This window comes from Plectropomus leopardus, chromosome 24 (genome assembly GCF_026936395.1).
Source record: "Plectropomus leopardus strain MGB_pleo_1.0 chromosome 24, ASM2693639v1, whole genome shotgun sequence".
Classification (NCBI taxonomy): Eukaryota; Metazoa; Chordata; class Actinopteri; order Perciformes; family Serranidae; genus Plectropomus; species Plectropomus leopardus.
Genome location: NC_142199.1, coordinates 12,845,772 through 12,868,096, shown reverse-complemented (window position 1 = coordinate 12,868,096; position 22,325 = coordinate 12,845,772). Strand labels below are relative to the sequence as shown.

General features: G+C 40.2%; 1 long non-coding RNA gene across 1 annotated transcript; it reads right to left on the bottom strand.

Annotated features, from left to right (window-relative positions):
- Positions 1 to 1,017: 1,017 nt before the first annotated feature.
- On the bottom strand, positions 1,018 to 3,654 carry LOC148185508 (uncharacterized). Its single transcript, XR_015775954.1, has 3 exons — positions 3,490 to 3,654; positions 1,743 to 1,815; positions 1,018 to 1,645 (listed from the first exon to the last, which is right to left on the bottom strand). It is a non-coding gene; the product is annotated as an uncharacterized LOC148185508 (long non-coding RNA).
- Between the last annotated feature and the right edge of the window lie 18,671 nt (positions 3,655 to 22,325).

Genomic DNA, 22,325 nt, shown 5'->3' with positions numbered 1-22,325 from the left:
CCGCATGAATCCCACCACAGAATTCTTTCTGGGGCTTACATCTGCTTAACGCTTAGATGCATTGGAGCCTACTGCATGCCCATTCACAAGTGGGTTCAAAATGACGATAGAGTAGTTTTGATTAATTATGAGTATATGCTATTACATAAAAATAATTAATTTCTTCTGAATAACTTCTGAATTTATGGAGCTGTCATTAATTGATACAAAAAAGTAAGAAATACTTGGGATATACACTTATGCATACACTCTTAACCCTTTGAAACCTGAAGTAACATCTCTTTTCTTGTACTGCTTTCAGACAGCTTTAAAGTATTCAAACCTTTGAACCCTGGACAAATCGGTGCATTTTATTTAAAAAACATGAGAACTTGGTAACAAATGTTCCACAACTTGCAAAAAAATTAGCTGATTTAGAAAATTCCACGATCTACGAGATCTATTTAAATTTAGATTTATGGCAACGAAAGAGCAAAATAACAGGGTAACTTGTGATAAATCTCTTTCATACATCTTTATTATGGGGTGCTAATTAATGAAAAAAAATGTGTGAAGGAAAATGAATTTTGATTAGAGTATTTATATAGCTGTGAAACAACTAAAACTGTTAGATACTGTATGTCAGTGTGACGACAAGTGCGTGAATATGCTCTGTGCATTTCATAACACTGATAAGCACACAGTAAATTTGGAAATGATAGCCGGATAGTTTTGCTTCAGCACAGCCATAAGCTATACTATTTTACATCCTTAATAAGCACATTCATTATCATATATTGCAACAAAAATAAAAACATTATTTATTCAAATTGAACTTTAAGCAACAGACATATATTAAAAAATACCCAACAAAAATAAATAAGTTTATGATATATTAAATGTATCACCCTCCAATCAGCAATCTGTGCCAGATTCTACCTTTAATTCTATTTTTCTTTAATTCTGTCAGGAAGTTAGTTACAGTAGAATAATCAGACCTGGGTGAAAGAGTGTATCTAAATCATTCATGGCATTTGTTTTAACCTGCCTAGGGTACCAGATGGTTGGGATTTACCTTGTCAGGATAATTTAGATCATGTCAGATATGATGTCAGTCACATAAAATATACAAAAATAACTGACAAATGCTTTCCAAAATAAAATTCCAAAGTTGGTAAGTGTTAAAAAAAATCCCTCCACTTTATCTTCTTCGTGATTTAATAAGTAAGAATGTGACAAACTAGTGTCTTTTAACTCATCAGTGTACTATATACAAAGTGGGTCATCCTCCATCTGTGCTTTATTTGTGCTATAAGACTCCCAAGGCAACTTTTCTTTGTGATTTTCTTGTGATCATCAGCCTAGAATAAAAAAAAAAGTCTTGAACTTTCATTACAGTATATCTATTCTATCAGCCTCAGAGTCCAACCTGATAGATGAGTCTCGCTGGTGTCCTCGTGTCACCCGTACAAGCTGATGGTCTTGCACTGGAACCTGTTTTCCCCATGAACAAACTCTTGGCAAAGGGGGGTTATTGATCCTTTGTTCCTTTTTAAGGCTAATTATCCACTCCACCGCCAGTTCCTGTTATTGATGTCCTGCTCTTCATCCCTGCTCATCACACTGAAGGCGAACTCTTAAAAAAACCCTTGTGATGGTCATCTGCCTGAAGGGGAAGAGGAAGCACTTTGACCGTTTCCGCAGTGCAGCCACTGCTACGACTTATATAACTTAATATAATGCTCAAGAGTGAAAACACAAACCGGCAAATCTGGTGACTAATGAGCAGCCAGGCCTGCAGTTATCAAGTCTGTGTCTCAAAATGGGGGTTCTGACCTGCAATTAATGAAAAGAGAGCCTGTGGCTGTCACATTTATCATGACGTGAGCTTCCACATAATCCTTAAATATATTTATATCATGCTAAAAATAAAAAAATATCCGTTGAGGCAAGACAAAGACGTGATTGATTCAAGATGTCAAACACCCCCACAGCTATAAAGGCACATATGGTCAAAATGTCCTTGACACAACCTTTTTAGCAATAAATTGGCAGGGCCTTTTATAACAAACAGCTGCATTATTCGCAGAATAGGTGTGCTGTGAATTCCAACGTAACCCTGGCATGAGAAAGGGACCGGACCCTGTTTATTGAAACGGTCCAGCCGCGATAATGAAGGGACATTCATCTATTCCAATGCTTTGATAAAGCATCAGCCAGAGCTCGCCAGCCACGCTAATGGATTAGAATTTAATATGGGGCCCGTTTTTATTAAAACAAGTGTCCCTTTAGGAAAATCCTTGGCAGAGGGCTGTTGTGGTAAACAACACCCGCGGACTGACGAGCTTTCTCTCATCACACATCTCTACTTCTCTCTGTCTCGCTCTCCTTGCTCCGTCCCCCCTTCTGCACCCATCACTATGCAAGGGAAGTGATTGATTTGCTTTCTCTCGTGAGTGATGATAAGCTGCAAACTCATTAAGATGGCTGCCGCCACATCCTAAGAGCATGTTGCGCAAGATCCAAATCATATACACTCCATCCTCTTTATGCGGAACTTCCTGAATTATTGAGGCGGTTTATTTACTTGAACTGCCGGCCTAAAGAACGAATCGCATCCTTATAGTGGCGGATTAGAAGATTCCATTCAAAGAAGATTCGGCCTGTTTTGTTACTTTTTCTACTTGAGAGACTATAGAAGATAGATTTAATCCTCCAGGGGAAATGATGAGCTGTATCTCTTGAGACTGAGGGAATATAGATAGGGTGCAGATGCAGACGCTGGCATAATTACTGTTGTGATTTTAACTGCTGAAAGTACTGCAGTCGCAAAACAGATGGAATTTTGCCACTGGCAGGTATTATGCCTATATGTCTAGATAAATCATTTCTCACTGCGATGAAATACATTCAGTTGCCTCCCTTTGGGAAGATGATAATTGTTGTACATAATATACAAAAGATCGCCTACATTTCTTTGTTGTTTACCAGAGGTGTTCTGTAGTGTTGTCCTTGGGCATTGTCAAGGTATTCTCTCAAATATAGAGGGGATAAATGTTCAGTGTCATCCATAATAGATAAAGTGTGGCATGGAGGACATTTTTCTTGAATTGGCATCGCCATGGTTCTCTTGACCACTTGCGATTTTTGAATTGGACTTTAGGTTATTGAAGTTGCAACAATGAAAAATGAAGCTCTGTACAAAAATATTCAGGGGCTGACATTACTGACTTTGAGAGGCAGTGGTACTCTCACTATTTTGGCTAGGGCAAAGGTAACGTGTTCTTGTGATGTTACCCACATTTGAAGAACGATGAATCGCCAAGCATTTGTAGATACAAACCACATTAAAAAAGGATTTGATTCCTTAACTCTTGATATTGACATGGTTTTTAACTAACTTTAACAGTATAAACAAATCCTGAAAGGACTGGTGAATTTTACAGAGAAGAAGACAGATTGATGCATGGTTCACAAAAAAACTGATTAAGATAAAGGGTGACATATTACCACAGAGGCGTTGAGAAGGAACTGGAGAAAACTCAAGAGAAGGAAAGCTTAAATCAGGTAGCTTGAAAACAGAGTAAATGATCAGCAGGTGTGAAAGGAGCTGCAGGTGTGTGAGGTGGAGAGCAGAATGTAGAGCAGCCACGCCCATCTTAAGACACACACAGACAGGGGAAAGAAACTGGGGACAACACTCAACAAGAAGGAAAAACACTGAAAAAAAGGGGGAAAAGATAAAGTGCTGCAGTTCCTAACAATAACTACAAAAAAAAGAGATGACAAAAAAGTATAGTCTGATGCAATTACAAAATGCCTAAAGAATTTCATACCTGTGTCCTCTTTTTGTTGCAATAAGGACACTACAGAGTGGTGCTTGGCAGAATGCACTGTACATACCTGCCATTAACATATGCAAATGTGATTAAGTCACATTTAATCACACCAGGTGTCACTCAGCTCCGTACTTCTTGCGTCCACTGCCCGGTTGGCTTCAGACTGCACAAGCAGAATCTCATAGTCCAAGTGATTCAATAGAGATTTTCATCTGAGATGACAGGCATGTCAAAGGACTCGAGACCGGCCCCCCTGTTCCTCTGCCAACGTTACCTCTGCAGGTATATCTGGAGACCTCGAGTCACTTCTTTTACGTAACAGACTATTACTTCTGTACTCCCTGTTGGGGAAAGTGGCTTCAGGCAAAATACATAGAGACAATTCCAACTTTCCTTTCCCATTTGCGCCTAGTCGAGCATGATCATCGAAATGGCATGGCAACTCACCAGAAAATACTCTGATTTGGACTCGAAGATACCAGTTGTGGACTTGTACTACTGAACCTTGACTATAATGTAAAAGGTAGACTTCCCTTTTTGTTAACAATGAATAAAAAGAAAAAATAATATCAGTATGACATGTTTGGTCTGAACGTATAAATCCACATGTTAGGCCCTCTTTTACGATGCAACTACCCCTTATATGAATGAGGTGTGCAAGGGTTAATCGTCCCTACACGTATTTTGAGAAAGTCATCATCTCCTTAAGCTCCGTCTCTGAATATAGCTTCTAGTAAAGCCTTGGCCCTCGCTCAGTGGGAGACAATAGACGGGTTCACTCATTCTCATTCAATCTTATATTTCCTTGGTGATGTCTCCAGCAAAGATAACTACTGCCAGATTATCAAATATCTTCTTAGAAGCATTGGTTGAGTGGCCTCTATTGTCAGAGACAATCCTGTATCCGCCGGTTGAGTAATTTTATGCAAATCCTTTGAGTTCAGGACGTCGGAATTTGTGGCATTGAGGGTAATTTACTAGGCAACACTTGACAATGGCCTCATGTTCACACCTACTAACAAACTGAATGCTGATCCAGTGAAATGGTTAATGCATAGTAGTATGCTCCAGGGAAATCTTGAGAATATCTTGACCCTGCTTTGAGTATTTGTGCTAAATATTGAGGTTTGATAGTAAGCAAGAGGATATTATAATCAGTAACACTACAGTAGATAAATCATCTCTTGATAGGCAGTGATAAGTTCTTAGAGAAAAATCTTTTGGCTGTTGATTCAAACTGACAGTTTGCTTTTGTTGAAATCTCTGAAGCAAATCACCAGCAACCCTTTGGCCTTTGAAATCTCACTTTAGGAGGCCTTTTATACTCATTGCTCGTTCTTAAAGTCTCACTCCCACAGTGTTATAGCTGCACTGTAGGCTTATGACTAGAACATCTAAAACTGCAAGATCATGACTTCAATCCCTGAAGTGTTTTGTGGTTGAAAAGTGCTTTATACCAAAAATAAGTTGTCCACTCAGCTCCACGTTGGTCATTTCTCCATTGAAGTGTGTTGGATTACCAGCGCTCTGTTGCTTTACTCCAAACTGTTGAATTTTAAAGTCCCTCAAGGGGCACGGATGACAGTATTTGCACTGACTGCTTTGAATATCTCCTCTTTTTTGGTGTAATGCTAGTGATTAGCCAGCAAAAGTACATCTACAATGAGTGTGCACAGAACAGACTGTATAAACTAAAACAAGGGTTATGTATTCCTGTAGAGGAAACAGGAAATTGACAGGATCTTTTCCTCATGAATGGAAGAATAGCTGTTGGCTGAATCCCTTTCAGAAGCTTGTGCAAAGACACAAATCTCCCATTGCAATTTCTGCAATTTTAGTAATTCAGTACTCAAAACCCCTTAAATCCCCAGCGATTTTGATTAAGTGCGCATTATTCGATCTTATGTTGCGTATAGGAAATAAGTGGGAGTTTGTACAGGGGGAGAGACAGCAGCAGGCCTTTCTCTGTCTTCTTGCCTATGTGCTTGAACACACTCCGCTGGTGTTACTTTCAGGATAACAAATTGATAACGAGTGACCTTTACCCCTTACATCTACCTCCTCTCTCCCTCCCATATTATCCGCGGATCAGTGCGCACACAGGTTTGCAGTTCCACATCATCCCATAAGTGCTGAGCTTTAAAAAGTGAGAGGGCTGGGTGGTATAATCTCACTCCAGTGGCTAGTGAACATTCGGCTAGGTTAATACGGTCATAGGTGTGCATATGGCTCGACGCCCATACAGCGCCGCACTCCAATGAAGCACAGCTCTGCAGGGAAATCAAGAAGTCAAGGTAGTATAGAATATTTAGCATGACAGCAAAACAGTCTTGTTGTTATTTTTAATGGAGTTTTGGGTCTCTCAGGATGAGAGAAAGAAATGAACAATAAACACCATGCAACTTCTGTCTATTAGGGCATGGTTTGTGCAAGGTTGCAACTAAGGGCTCTATAAATTTACCAATGCTTATAGATATTTTCATTCACTAATCAACATATTATTATTAATGATACATTTTGAAAACTACAGGCCTTATGGCTTTTCACAATGTAAGAAACCCAAGACCCTTACTGAGTCATTTAACTGCTGACTTGATGATATTATAAGGTAAGATATCCATGACCTTTAAGGCTAACATTTGTAATCTTTAACATTTGTAATTGCAGATTTAATGTCATTAAAGAGAATGTGTGAGTTTTTAATTAAGTGTCAGTAAAGAGCCAATTTATGTAAGTTGTATCTAAAATAATCCATTGGTATTTTTCAGCCCAGTTGCCATAATAAATTGTATACACTGTGCATTTCTGCAAACCACATATAAATTACATTTGTACATTTCATATGTCATTTGCACATTTTGTATGACATGGTGGAAGTAAAATGTCAAATATACTAGATGAAATTTGATACAAGCATTCCTGTTCTGCTCAGGGTGGATTATTAAAACTTAACATTTCACCTAACACTCTCATCCGTCTTTTTTTATTTTTTTAAATGTGTGCTGCCAATACATTCAACAGACATTTTTGATTTGTCTTATTTTGTCAACGCAGTAACATTTAAAGTGACAGCAAATGTTGAAGACAGACTGAGACAACTCATTGTCGCAAACTTTGTTGTGATCTCCTTATGCAGTCTGTCTGCAGTGTGTATGTTGTCCCAAGTCACCAGTGATCTTCAATGGATGCAACAATGATGAAGTCTGACAGGTGACACATGTTAGTTGGGAAGATGGATGGCTGGATATGATGCTGAAACCCAATAAGTGTTAAAAAAAAAGCTCAGAGACACATACGCCCTCACATACGTTCACCTTTACTGCCGACACCTGCCGTGTTTAGTCTGGGTTTATGCTCAGTAATAGTGAGTGACAAGTTTCAACTGGGTGAGAGAGATACGAACGGCATTTGGAAACAGTGATTTGACAAATTTGAGACCTAAATTCAGCAAGATCTATTCTGGTGTGCTTTGATCAGATTACTGACAGTTAGACAGAGAGGACTGTCTCACCTGTGAAAACAGGATCAAATCTGTGATGGTTCAATACAAAGCCAATGTGTGTGTGGCTGCACATGCCTCTTTAACAAATGTTTGTCCACATATGTTTGACATTCTTGTCCACAAGTGTTTCGGCATGTCCCACCTCTGTAGGATGTGTAACACATACAAAACAGTCTCTTTTGCAGACCTCCAGTGGACTGACAGGGAAAGAAACAGGTTGGTGATGCCACAGGCCTCCACCGTGGCAGCCACATCCAACTTCCTCTCCACCTGAGTGTCTGCTTGTTGGTTCAGCTCCCCGTCGGGCTGTTTGTCAATCTCACACACACACCTCCAAGCGTGCAGGACAACAAATACTCCCAAGGAATTCTGCTGAAAAACAGTGTCTCCGAAGGGTTTGTTTTACTTTTAATGATGCCCATATCAGAGCGCTTGGTGGGAGTTTACTCCCACTGTCTCCTCGTGCCTCTGCCCTGGACTATTCCTGCGCATCAGACAGCCAGTGATGGATGGCTTAATTAAGGTGAAAGACAATGATTGAGTGCTTTTCATTGTGTTTGGTCTCAGTGGTTTGTGACCAAAAAAAATGGATTACTCTTTTAAAACGGGTCTCCTTGGGGAAATGTCACATATATCATTTAAACACATCTATCTGGTCCAAGTAAAATAACTTACACACATGTACATCTTCGGCATTTAGATTTGTCAGTAAGATGTGTCACTCTACAAACAGTATGGTAGATTGACTTTATTTTGTTCATTCATACGTTTGAGGACATTTTAGACATTTTTTTTTTTTAATTTAATGTCTTGTTTACTTTAAAGACAAGGACAAGAGGATTACTTTTGTCTTTCTTAGGGCTCCTGAAAATCCTTGGTGTCATTTTCACAATTTTAACTAAGACCAAAATAATCAAACATCAACACCTTGTGCAGACACAAACAAACCTTCATCCTTGTCCTTACAACACCTTACCCACACACAGCCAAGCACATGTTATGCCCACACAACCTCGCAGTGCCATTATCCTCCTTTTATCCCCTCCCCACCCACTCACACACAAACACACTTTTAACTCTTTTCTTACCAGACAAGAAGTTACACCAAGCGAAGGTGTTTGAAAATAGACACAAAGTAATGGGCTGAATCAGAGACTGGAATAGAAGCAAGAAAAGGACATTTAGTCTTTTGCAGCTTAGGCACCATGATAAAAAATGTAGCGTTGTACATTTCTGGAAACTATAGATATGTTACATTATGCTTGTAAGGTTAAGATCACATTGTCTGCAGATTCATGTTGTCAAAATGAATGGATCTGAGTAAAGCTGTGATTCAAAACTAACATTTGTTTTTAAAGTTCAAGGACAAGCTCAGGTATAGAAATTTCAGAAATGCTGATACACATTTGGTATCTTTGAATGCTACTGTAGTTTGTCTAGCCTCACTGTTGTTTCTGCTGCAACACTCCTGCACTCAGCAACCTCAAGCACGAGCCCAGAACTGCACCAGCTTTCTTTGAAAAACTCATCCAAGGCTAAGTCCAAGAAACACACACAATGATAAAGCACCATTGTGACTGGAGATGCATACTGCAGCTGTGAGAGTACGTTGTTATTTACAGCCCTAGCCTGGGGGAGAGGTTGCTGCGGGGGGGGGGGGGCTCACTCACCTGGGAGCTGCCCAGCACAACCACAGCCTTGAGCTGCTGGACAGCGAGCAACTCAGGAAAAGTAAGCAGTACTCCATTGACTTGCTTAAGGGCAATACCATGCTAATTTTCCAGGGGCACTGTTAGCATCTTCTATGTCAGAGCTTCGTGCTGTTCCACATACACCCCGTCCTGCTTTCTTTCCATTTTCTGCCACTCATCACCCACAACTTCTACCTCCCTTTTTGCCTCATGTCTTTCTCTCCTCCTCTCCCCCACTACTCCTTGCGCCTCTCAGCTTCCTTTCTCCCTCTCCATCTGTATTATCTTTTAAATAATTCCCTCTGTATTGAGTTGGATTTCAATGCCCCCCCCCCCACCGTCTGAAGGCACGAGCCTTGGAGTGCAAGTTCCTGGCAGCGCTTGTTTTGTGCCACCGCTCCATCCCTCTCTTTGTTTTCTGCCTTTCCTCTGCTGTCAAGAGATTCTGCTGGTTTTTCTTCTCTGTGACTCTGCACGGGATTACAGTCCTCCCACGTTTGATCTGCTGCCAGGAGACGTGTGCCGTGTCTTTTTTGGACTACTTATGTGACCATTTGTATCCACCTCTGTCCCTGTCATGTTGCTGGTCATGCTAACGCCCACTCCTGTAGCCAGGCCTACATTTGTTCTACATTGTGTTTCCTCTGCACATGTAAGCAAAGGTTCAATGGAAAGTTTACTCGTCTGTATACAACATACATGTCCGCTGATGTTGGTATATACACATGCGATGGATACAAGGGCCGCAAAGCTCGCAGCATTGATACAAACAAAAACATACTCATTTTTGCATACTTCCACTTCTGACATCCTTTCCAGAGTATTAACTGTACATTCACTAGAATATATTTCTCCCATGTTTGTTGCATTGCCAGGAGACATGCAGCTTCTGCGTTTGACCGTGTATGATCTGTTTCTTTCATGTTTTACCCCAGGCAAACATCAGCTCGCTGTCACATGTTTTAAACTTCTCTCTGAAACGTTATGGCAGTGGTGGAGCAGTAACCCCCCCCGCTGTATAGTAAGTCTAGCTATAATGGAGGGAAATAGTTGGGTCAAATTATTTTTTTTTCTGTGTATTTTCTTTTCCATCAAAACATAGTCAAAGTCATTGTAAAACATGGCCAGCATGTTACAGTATTGTATACTAATGCATGTCTGCCTGTTAAGTTTCTATTTCATTTTACTTTAGTTAGTTTTTACCAGAGGTGAGACAAAGTTATTGTTTTGCAAGTCTCAAGCAAGTCTCAATACTTTGCACTTAAGTCCTAAACTTTGAGTTTCGAGTCCCAAAAGGTCATAATGCACTCCTCACCAAATATTTTTGGACCTTTGAGCTCAGGGGAAGATATGAGGTATTTTCAAGTCAAAAGCCTTAGGTCCAAGTAAAGTTGCAAGTCTTATTTGACAAGTCGAATCCAGAGTCATAAAATTTGTAACTCCAGTTTGACACAAGTCCAAGTCGTGTAGTTTGCGTCTACACCTTTGTTTTTTGCAGGAGCCAACAAGGCCTCATTGGAATGAATGAGTGGGCTGTGTGTTGTTGTCTATCTGAACACAGCCTTCATCATCCAATTCCTTGTATATTTTTTTTTTTTACTATTATTTAGCCTAGATACTAGAGCATCAATAATGATGTTTAAGCTGAAGGCTGGCACTCTGAAAGCACTGTTTCAACACAACCATCCATCATTGTCAGGTTTGTTTCCCCCAAACAATAACAAAAAACATGGAGTCCTCCCACATTGGTACAATGACCAGGCTGTGTATATTCTTGTGCATCACTTCACTCCAGTATATGCCGCTTTTACGCCCTCAGGCAGCCCCCCTTACATCACCAACATCTTTCCAACATACACTCTCTCCTCACTTCGCTGTGACATACTGTAGGTGACACGGCTCAGGGCAGTTAACGTTTAAAAGAGTGAGACTGATCTGTGGCTCAGCACTGTATGCATTGTGTTTTACTTTTCATTTCTGTCAAAAGTGCAATGTCTACAGGCTGTTGTCCTGTCTGTCGTTCTGTCTCCACTCGCTCCAAGCACAAGGGTCTGCCTTCGTGGCATAACTCACGACAGTATGCTATGTTTCAGCGCTGTGGAGCAGTGTTCCTTATATGACTCTTTTCGACATGCTGCTGGTCGTACTGTCCCCACTTGTCAGAACAGGTATGGGAAAACGTAGCGTATAGCACAGTGGCAGTGGGAAACGGAGCCACTGTTTGACTCCCTGGCCGTGAGCACGCGTTTTACGTGATTTATTCCAGCTCGTCTCCCTGCATGTTGTCAGTCAGGATGGAGCATGACATGTCGCCCTCTTGGCAAGGAAAATCTGAAAAACGTAACTGGTAACAGCAACCGATATGTCATTTTAAACTCAGGGTTGAGGAAACATATGTGTGAATTTGAGGGAGCTAAATGGAGATAAGAGGGATTTTATTTTGTAGGGAGAAAAGTAGGAGTATGTAGTTCTTTAGATGGGAACATCTTGCTATAAAACAATGACAACGCTGTTTACAACAAAAGTGTCAGTGTTTAGTCATGTTTGTCTTTTAAGCTGATGCTGATACAAGTAACAGCTTGATTTTAATACTGTCGAACAACCAATAAGCAAATAATAAATAGACTCAACCTCTGTTTCTTTGCACAAATTTCTTCCAGCTTGTTTCATATTTCTGCAGAGAAAAGTCAATAACTGTGGCTCTTTTTTTCTGTTTGCATAAAGTGTTTCTTTCAGTGTATCTTTAAGAAACAACACCGCACCTGTCCTCTTCCCTGCACTGGCACCAGCAACCAGCTAACAGTACCCAGACACTGGTGGCTCCCAGCAGCTTAGGCTTTATCATTCTTGGCTTATGGTGCTTCTCATGGACAAAGCAACAGCGGCCTGATCCTTTGCATCATGTTTGTGTGTACCAGATAAGTCCCTCAAAGTAATCCAGTATGCAAACAGTTGTGTTTTACATATTTTGCAAGTGGTAGATAGGATTGAAAACATTGTTTTTTTTTTGTTTTTACAAGAGGTATTGAAATGCTTCTATTGAATGCCATTTAAAAAAAGACACAAATAGGGACTTTTATTGTTAAATATCATGTGCATTAGGACATTTCTCATTCTTCCATCATATTCTTGCATTCATCATCTTGGAACACAAGTAAGCCTGCCTTTTCATACTTGTATTTAAACAACAACACCAGCAACAACAACTACAACTGTCTGTGCGGGAATACCTGTATTTACCTCCTGATCTGATTGGTCAACATTTCAGGGTCTTTCATATCTCACTGTCTCTGCAGCCAGAGAACGACTGCAATGCAGTATAGCTGCATTTTTTTTTTTACCATGGAAAAAAAATAACCAATAAAAGCCTCCAAACCAAATTCTTTATAACTGTGCATGTTCCAGCAGGAATATGATCCAACATTAGGAAGAAATTAACAACATCTGCACAAGGCTACAGATTGTGTTGGTGTTTGCCAATTGCCAACCATTTTCTTCTACAAAATGAAAATAAACATAATCACACTGGGATTTTTTTTTTCTCTAAATGTAAAATAAGGTTCCCAAAAATCATTACAAAAGCACCAAAACGGACCTTTTTCAGTTAAGACTCTGCTCATCCCGTGGACCCTCCAACAAAAAAATCCTACCTAAGCCCTAAATGCGTACACCTGACCTGTGCTGGGCTGCTGCAACTCGTTTGCCTTTTTTATTCATTCTTTCTGATAAATATTATTAATGCTGCTTGTTTATTTACTGGTAGCCTGCCTCTTGACACTTTGAAATAGTTACCCCCAGACAAGCAAAATTTAGTATATATAGCCATACTATAATATAGTATAGTATGGCTGAGTTCAAAATGAACATCAGATATTGTAGTATTATGACAGGAAATAAGGAGAGGCATAGAAAGCCCCCTTTAAATAGCAATAGTGTTAATGTATCCAAGTTTGACTTCACTGCAGACCACACACTGGGTGTTTGTGTTTTATAAATTAGAGTGTCAGAGTATCACAAGTAGATGCTCTGATGCTGATGAGAGTCCAGTATCTGATGTCAGAGCCTCTCTGTTTGAAGAAAAGATCTGCTTACTGAGGCGACTGATTCCATTGACCCGCGCTTTAGTTGAGCAGCGTGAACTGCAAACCTGGTAGCACTCTAGCAACAAACCTAACCAGGCAACACACCTTGCCTGCCCCCCAGCCAATGAATATTGACTGGAAACACATTCATTTAAGAGGACATTTCAAGACAGTGGAAATCTGTCAGTTTGACGGAGACAAACACACAGCACAAGCTTAACCACTCCTGTTTCCACTTGCTTTATTGTGCATTTCTGCATTTGCTCCCCATGCAAGTCCTATTTTCTTCAAGTCAAAATGTGACTGAGTTTGGCACCCTAACCCGCTATACACAGTATTCTCTTGGATATACTGTCTTATATATTGCTTGCACTGCCTGTTTACTCTGTCCACCACCTCCTGCATTTGCTGCATCATGTGACAGTATCTACTGTGCTACTACCAAGGTTGTCTCTGCCCCCACGTCTCCAGGAAAAATCCCCGCTCATTTATTGCGGCAGACGTATAAAGTGTTTTTTCTGATTCTGCTCTCTGGTTTGTTGATTTTCCTTGTTATGAGCATAAGCTCCATGTGACATGTCGCACCTTGGGGAAACAGAGCTCGACGTTTGGCTCCGACTGCGAGACAAACTAAGTGTGTTTGTCTTTGCAGTTCAGCGAGTCTCTTGTGTGTGCACAGACAGAGTGAGAGAGACAGTATGATTGCAGAATTTTGGCTTGTGTTTTGTGATTTTTTAATTTTTATTTTTATTCTGTATTTCTTAGTCTTTGAATGATTTGCAGGTCGTGTGACTTTTAATCTCGCTGTCTCTTTGAGATGAAACAGGTGGGCTATTGCTGTTGCCGGTTATCTCGCACACTGTGACAAAGACAGAAAGTGACATTTTTGGAGGCGACTGCAAAAGAAAATGGCACTCAGCAGTCTTCGTACCGACTTTTCATGAGGAAAAAGGCTGCTCTCAGTTATGGCCTCTCTTTGTCGACCATCCACTGTTCCATGTTGCATTTTGGCAGGGGAAGATAGCATTTGTCGTCCAGTTCTGCTACTTCCTCTCTGCATGACACAGAGTGTGACTTTGGATAGTCTGACTCAACGGATGTTTCATGGGGGAACAGTGATTTCTACTTTCACTGCGCAGCTGGTGGACTGTCAGCTCCAATTGTTTGTTTCTCCCCATCCCTTCTCCGTACCTGCAACATTTTTTCTTACTTACATCAGAGCCAATCAGTGTCTGCCTCCCATATGAGTGCAAAGGTAATGAAACGTTAGTGAAAATACACACAGAACCTGTTGGTTAAACAAATGTGCTCTCTTCTTATCCATTCACTATTCCCTCCTGACGGCGAGACCCATCTGTGGTGGCAGATTCATGAAACAATGTGGAACAAAGAAGAAATTTGTCCTGGCTGCGTGAGTCAAAGATCTGGCTGAGGCTCTTGACAAAATAAAAGGGAGAGAATAATGAAAAAAGAGGAGAAAAATCTAGTTTGACATACATCACAGCAATGCGAGCAACCTCACTTTTTCTAAGCATGCAACAAAGCTGAACAGAACTTTAAAAATAAGAGTCTCTTTCCATTCTTCACCCCATGTCCTCGCAGCTAAATTGGATTCCAACTCGTCTCTTGGGATCTAATTTTCTACATGAACTGTGCCATACAATCTAGTCCCCTCATTCTAAAGGTTCTAAAGCCAAAAGACATAGTGGCACCCCCAAGGAGGTGCAAGGCTGTGTCCTCCCCCTAACCAAGCCAGCACTGGACATCAATATGACTTCAGAAAAATTTGTGGACTAACTTTTCTTGGAATGAAATTCAGATTGACAATATTCTAAATGTCTAATGACGTCAGAATTTATGTGGATGTTATAAAACTTTACAGATATCTGGTTTTGTGCTCAATACCTTACACCTCAGTGTAGTTTTTATATGTCAAGGCTTGTTTCCAGTCAAAATACCCCTTTAAATATAAGCAGTACGTTTGTCTTTTTAATGAAAAGGCCTATTTGAAGAACTGTGAATTGCCTAACATGTCGAGATGCACAACACATTAAAACAGGATTGTCGTGGAACTCAAAATGTTAACTGTGCCGATACTGAAATGGTTTTTAAATAGCTTATAAACTCCAACAGCATATTGGAATTCCTGAAATTCGGTGGCTTTTGGTGTTGGTGTGTGACTCCAAGATTTACAGTGGCCCCATCTGGCCACCTTAATTAAGTATCTCTCAGGGTGCCAGTGGCCTGTAAGGATCTAGTTTCTTTTTTTTTTTTTTTTTTAAAGAACTGTAGCTTTTAATCTGGTTCCCCCATTTAAGCATTTCTAAACCCACTGTTGCACATGGGAGTAAGAAATTAAAATCAACCCTTAAATAGCTGAGATTTCGGCACATTTTTATGGAGTTCTCATCTTTCTTCAGCTAACTGGAATCTTTTCCCTTTGTCACCATTCACATACAACAACACACACTCACACAACTAAAAATACTGCTGCCACTGAGGTGGAAATCCAGCTTCTAATTGTCTTAGAGATCTTCTCTCCCTCCTTCGTTCATTCTCCTCTAACCATTTGAAATATATGGCTGGTACTCTTTACTTCTGGCCTCAGGAAACTGAAGTAACAATTGCCAGTCTGGTTCAAATCTGCCAAGACATGTCTGCCACCTGACATAGAGGATTGGCTTCATTATGACTGTGTTTGCAATAAAAGGAATATTGCTGTCTGTATTTGCTGTGGACAGGGCGAGAGTGAAATTTGTGTGATTTCTTTGGCACATCAGCAAACAAAGAGGTGTAAACAGGAAACAACAGCTCCAGACCACTGCGTACTATTAGCAGATGTACACCGAACTGATGAGCAGATACATAAAAGAACTGAATTATTCTGTATTTATGGATAATGGAAAAATTGATGTTTAAATGAACAGTCTAATGGATTGCTTAACTGCCATAGCACGAGGATGAATTAATCTTTTAAATTAATCATATTTTAATAGCTTTCCGAAGCTCTGCAGAATCTTTCAAGAAGCTGTGGGGGGAAAAAGTTTAAAGTCTAATATTAACTGCAGTGCAGTGACAGCTTCAGACACATCAAAAGAAGCATTACCTTGAACACCAACTCTAGTCTGGAGTCAGTTTTTTATAGATACATTCAGTTTACTTATGGAGAAATTATCCACATAAACTATCTCCATAAAAACAAGCAGCAATCTGATGCCTGGCACATTAGTAGCATCACTTCAACTCAGTTTTGTCCATGGATATAATTCAAGTCAGACTAAAAAATATGCGGTACTATCCTTTGAATATATATACTTTTCTAATGGTAATTTAGTAAATTTGCAAGTGATAATGCCCAACGGACCACCTTGCTGCAAAGGAAGGGCTACTATGGGGGCTGACATCATCATCACACGTAATTACATTTAGGGTTATTAGGGAGTCAAAGCTCAAGTAATACCAAAATTATGAAATTCAAAGATTGTTAAGGGACTGAAGTATTCAGAAATATTACATAAACACAGTAGACAAAAGTAGCACTTAAGGTAGATATAGGCGAGATTAATGGATACCCAAAATCCATTTTCATCCAGATATCTTGAGGTGAGAGGTCAAGGGACCCCTTGAAAAATACCCATGCCAGTTTTTCCATTACCAAAATTTAACCCAACTTTGAAGCATTACCCAGAGGTGCATGAGGCCTTTTGAAAGGCATTCTTATTATTTCTCTTTAAAGGATTATTTAATTATTATATTGTATCTTACTGCTGACATTGCACTGCTGTTTTGACTGTAAATTTAACCCATGTTTATTTATTTTTTAAATTTTTACTTCTGTGTTGTATTTTTTTGCTTTTTGAAATTTTCCCATGTGCTGTTTTCTATTTTTCATTTGTGCTGTATTTTAAAAATGTTTCTGTGTGTGTTTTTATTTTTTTATTTTCAGTGCAAAGCACCTTGTGACACTGGTTTTGATAAGTGCTATATCAATAAACTATATTACTATCATTAATATTATGATTATGAAGCCTGAAAAGCCTGATTTTCACAGTATGATCAGCGAATTGCCTGCTTAGCCCTCCACTAATGATTTAATCATTTGTCTCTTCTATACTTTCAAAATAGCACTGGACCAAATGCATCAAACTCTAATAGTAAAATGAATAATTTTGCGGACATTGTGATGCTCAAATATAGGAAATGTATCCTGCAGACAATTTACGTCAGTGGGAACAGGCCTTTATGGGCTCAGTGTGATGCACCTTGGAGTTGTAATTCTCCATTTGGCCACTAAGTTAAAATTGGCCTCAAAGCCTGGGGGCTGTGGCTAGAGACGACCCAAGCTGCCAACCGAAAAATCTGCAGTCGAGTTGCATTGTGGGTAATGTAGGCAGGTGGTTTTGACAAGGAAGAAGAATGCATGGAGTGAAAAAAGTCGACATCTCCGGTTCCGCTGCATTGATTTTAATCCCTTTTATTAAACTGTCCAACAGTGTTGTAGGAGTGGAATGCTTAATCAATGGAGTGCTCTTTAAAGGAAACCATCAATCCGTTCTAAGCAGTGACAGGAAGTCAAAGTGAGAAAAACAGACACATTTTGATGTGTCGTATTGCAGATTATAACTGGGCAAGTGATAGCGAATCAGGTAGAAGGCGAAAGAGGGAAGAGTGAGCCTCACATGGGTTACACATCTCATTGGATCTCTGCCCCCCCATTCACTGAAGGCCTTTGAATCCATCCTTTGATCCTTGACTTTTAGGGTGGACCGAGTCTCATAAATACAGGAGAAGAAAACAGCAGGTGTGAATGCATAACTTATGGCCTCAGCCTCACCTCTCTTCATCTTTACCTCCGTCATTTTTTTTACACCTCCTGCCATTGCACACCGTCTCACTCTCATTCCTCTCCTCCTCCTTCTCTTCCAGCTATCAGCCTGTGACGCAATCCTGTTGCCATGTCGTTGTCATTCAGCGTGGCAGAATTAGCCCCCGCTCTGCGCCGCTGTGTGTTTCCAGCGCGCGTGTGCGTTTTTATGCAAGTGCATCCAAGTGTGGTGCTGTCGCCTCCTGCGTGCACTCTGTGTTTGAATGCGTGATTTGTAGTTGATGTGTGTGTCTAATTTATTTGCATGCCTGTGTCGAGGCTCGCTCACCATAAGTCTCTGTCAAGGTTGCCTGACATTGGTGTTCACCTCAGTCTCAGAGAGCCCGGCTTGCTGAGTCAGGCTCTCAGACTTCAAAGTGTGTGGGGAGAGAAAGACATATAGAGAATGGGTGAAGGGGAAAGCGAGCGCCGCAACACAAGAAGGTGGGATTCACCTATCAGGCGTTGTTTTGATTTCATCACCTTTTTCTCCTCAGCAAGGGAGACAGCCCCTCTAGCCTTACTCGCTAATGAATTACATCCTGCCTCACACCAGGTAGCAAAGGTCTAGACAATGACTGACTGCGTGTGGTGAAGGGAGGGGAGGTGGAGAAGGAAAGACAGAGAGATAGAAAGGCAAGGATACAGTGGAAGTGAGCTAGCCGGAGTCTCATTACTCTCTACTCCTGTGATCTCTCCCCGTCAAGGATGCTGAGTAGAGCTTTGTTGAGTCAGAGGGAAAGAGAGGGAAGAGGGTAGAGCAAGGAATTGAATAAAAAAAAAAAATCAAAAACAGACAGCAGCAACCCGGGATGCAGAGAGAAACAGAGCCACAGTTAATCGAATAATTTACCACCTAGTCCTCATCTTTTCTCTTTCCTACCCCCCTCCTCCTCTTCTGGAGAAGAAATTGGAAGATAATCCATTGCCCTGGCTTTGAGGATTGGCTTTGAAGGATGAGACAGACAGGCCTGTGCCAGAATAAGAGAAGCTAAAATGTTTGGGGGTGTTTGATGGCTCAGTGGGAGAAGCCTTCAAAAGGCGCGACAAGGCACGGCAGCTGCTTAGCTCTGCTGGTATTTTCAGTGTACAGGCTTACATGTGCGCCACGAGGAAGTGAGCCACATTATGTCAAATCATGTTATGCTTTAAGTTTGATTATGTATGTCAGTATTATGTGTGGAAGTATAATAGATTTTTCCTCACGAGTGCATGTCCAGTATGTGATGCTGTAAGACTGCTTGGCAGGTTTTTCTGAGTAAAGACGCGTTTTCAAAGCTTACTGTACAGTTGTTGGCAGGGGTTGATGTTTCCCTAGACAGCTCAAGAGTTCTCCTTTCACTTTAGTTTGTGAGCTGGTGCCACTGTTTGGCTCGTTCACAGCCCATCCAAGGCTACCTCAACTTTCCCTCACCTCCTGTCACCACCTTTCGATTGAGGTCCTTTAGCTCAAATGACAAGAGGCCTTGTTCTGGCTTGTCACATGAGGCTCTGTGTTGAGGTGATTCCGCATCACTCCCAAGTTGCTGATGGTTATGGTGGGACTCAACTAGTTCAAAAGGAATTGGCGAATGATAAAGCTGTAGTGATGCAGCTCTGCCACAGTGTTAGACTTTTTTGTGCCACCTCGGGGAGTTAAAACTGAGATATATTTTATAAATTAATAAGGGCAGGAGATTGGAAAATAGAAATTATGATGCAGGATTGCTTTGAATGCTGTCATAACTGTTTTTGTTAATTAACAGCCACAGGGCCTGTTTTAACAAAGGCATAAATAGGATGGTTCTAGGATATTATTAACATTCATTTTGCATATTATTTGTCCTTTTTTGGTCACACATTCCCCCCTTCAATGTTGAATTAACTTTGATTGTGCTAACTATGGCATCGGAAAACAATGTAACGCTGATTAGATGTTACGGTTGATGAGGAGAATTTTAAAGCAACAAAAGGAAGTAAGGAAGTAGAGGGCAAGAGAAAATTTTGAGATAAAAAGTTGAACTTGAACTTGAGTTGAAGATTTTAATAAAACCAGAATTACTGCCTCACAATTATATGATTCTGCACACTGGTTGCATTTACGATTTCTATCTACATCTGTGAAAACGTGGATGCTTCAGAAACTCCCCCTCGGCAGCACAGAAGATCTATACAATCAGCATATTTTCAATATGGGGCCAAAGTCTCCCCTTCTGTTCCTGAGTTATGGCGCTGTGTAATGGCCAGGTCAGTGTATTTGCAAGACATTGTGTCACAGTGAAGTTGGCCTTTTGAATATAGAATACCATCAATTTATCATAATGTTCAATGTAACATTTGTGTGGAATGTTGTCAAGAATACCGTATGAATTATAGCCAAAAGTAGTTTCATGATGTCACAGTGACCTTTTACATGAATGAGAAAGACAAGGTCACAGTGCCCTTGACCTTTGTCCACCAAAATATAATCAGTGCATCCTTGCATTCAGCTGGACATTTGTGCTAAATTTAAAGAAATCCCCTCAAGCCACTCTTAAGATGGGGTGGACAACCCAAAAACATAATGCATTGATCTCAGTTACTGCCGGTATGAAAGCATAAAAAACAAATGCTCCCAGTAAGTTCCATTTTTTCTTTCCTTCCTTTGGACTATCTTTGACAAAATAAAATTAAAGCATCACACAGCTCAGCTCAACACCATTTGGAGTGTGCAAAGTGTCCTAAACTCCAAATATTTATAGAAGAGGTCACAAAAGCTCCCAAATACCCTCTAAGCTACTTTCCAAGAGCACTCCAGGGCCCAGAGTTGTTTGACCAGATCAGCTTTAGCCAATTTATGTCTACAGAAGTGCAGGACAAAACCTGGATAAGGACTGTCTTCATATACAGGGGAAAAAGACTGTCAAGTCAGCATTAACCCCAAGATAAAAACAATGTCTGCTGAGTGGAGTGCTGAATAATTTATTTGATACATATAGACACATGGGACATTTCTGATTATGATTTATGACCTTTTTTTCTACATAGGAAGGATCAACTGAATTATCATTGAACTCTGTGTCTTTTTTGCATTTAAAGTAAAATAGATTTATTCTAAGTCCCACTACACAGGATCTCTTGGAATCTTGCAGAATCTTGGTCAGCTTTCCCTTTTCCTGTTATACTTAAAATGTGACATGTATTTATGTTTCAACAAACACTGTGGTTAACTTGTGGTTAGATTTTAACTCAAAAACCACTGGGCTATGGTTGGGAAAAAAAAATCATCTCTAGAGTAGATTGGTTGAGGAGTGAACTTCACAACTGCAGGTTTAAAAAGGTGCTGTTTGAGGCCAAAAAAGAAGGAGAGACTGGACTTGCACTTTGCTTTGTGATCAAAAAGTCAAACCAAACAATACCAAGGCACACTGCTTTGCAAAATTCAAGAAGCCTTCAATAATAGATTTATGCGTTTCAACTCATTCCTCAAGAACAAGTGGCAGCTCACAGGTTTACCAGCTGCCAGGCAATCAGAGGAGCGCTGGCTAATTGTCACAGGTGCAGTCAATAAAGGAAGCAATCAGGTCAACTCCAACAAAGCACCAATATATCTTCAAGAGTAGCAAACTTATCTTAAATAACCAGTAACATCAGATATTGACGATCACATAGAAAAAAAATATTTGCAAAGAAAAAAAATCAGCCATATGGGAAAAAAATATAAAAACATTTCAGGATACAGTGTTCATGATATCTCAGTATTCTGATACTTTACTGTTCCTTGAAAAGAGGAAAAAATGACTCAAAAGTAGAGAAGGGGGATATTCTATAGTAACAAATATATTTACAGATTTGGAAAATAGTCCAGCTCATCACATCCTTGAACTAGAAGATCAAAAAAGTTTCTCTTTGTAACAGTTTTTTTACTATGTCTCCTTCCCTTTCAAACATTTCTATAGCCTCTAAACCCACTACTTTGGGAGAATCTAGGTTGGGAAAAGATCATGTTTTGGCTTAAAACACAACCCCCTGTTGAAAAACAGCAACCACTTGCCACAAAATGGCTTAAAAGCCACCAGAAACACAGCAATGACTTGGTAACAGAAATGAACCACTTTTCATGCCACTATCTTTGCTGGAAAAACTGAGACCAGTTGCTACAAAGTATTCATGTTTGGTACCTAAAAAGCCCGTGGAAACACAGCAATGACTCCCGAATTCACAACTAGTTTTGTTGTTTCTTGGTTTAGAACAGCCGTCTGCAGCTTGGCAGGCGTCTTTTGCCTTGATAAAAACCCAGCCTTCTTGGTGCCTGGGCTGTAGATTAGTGCTACGCATATCTATACTGAAAAGAAAACCATACTTTGACGATAATTTTAAAGGATGTGGCTGCTGGATTCACATCCTTCA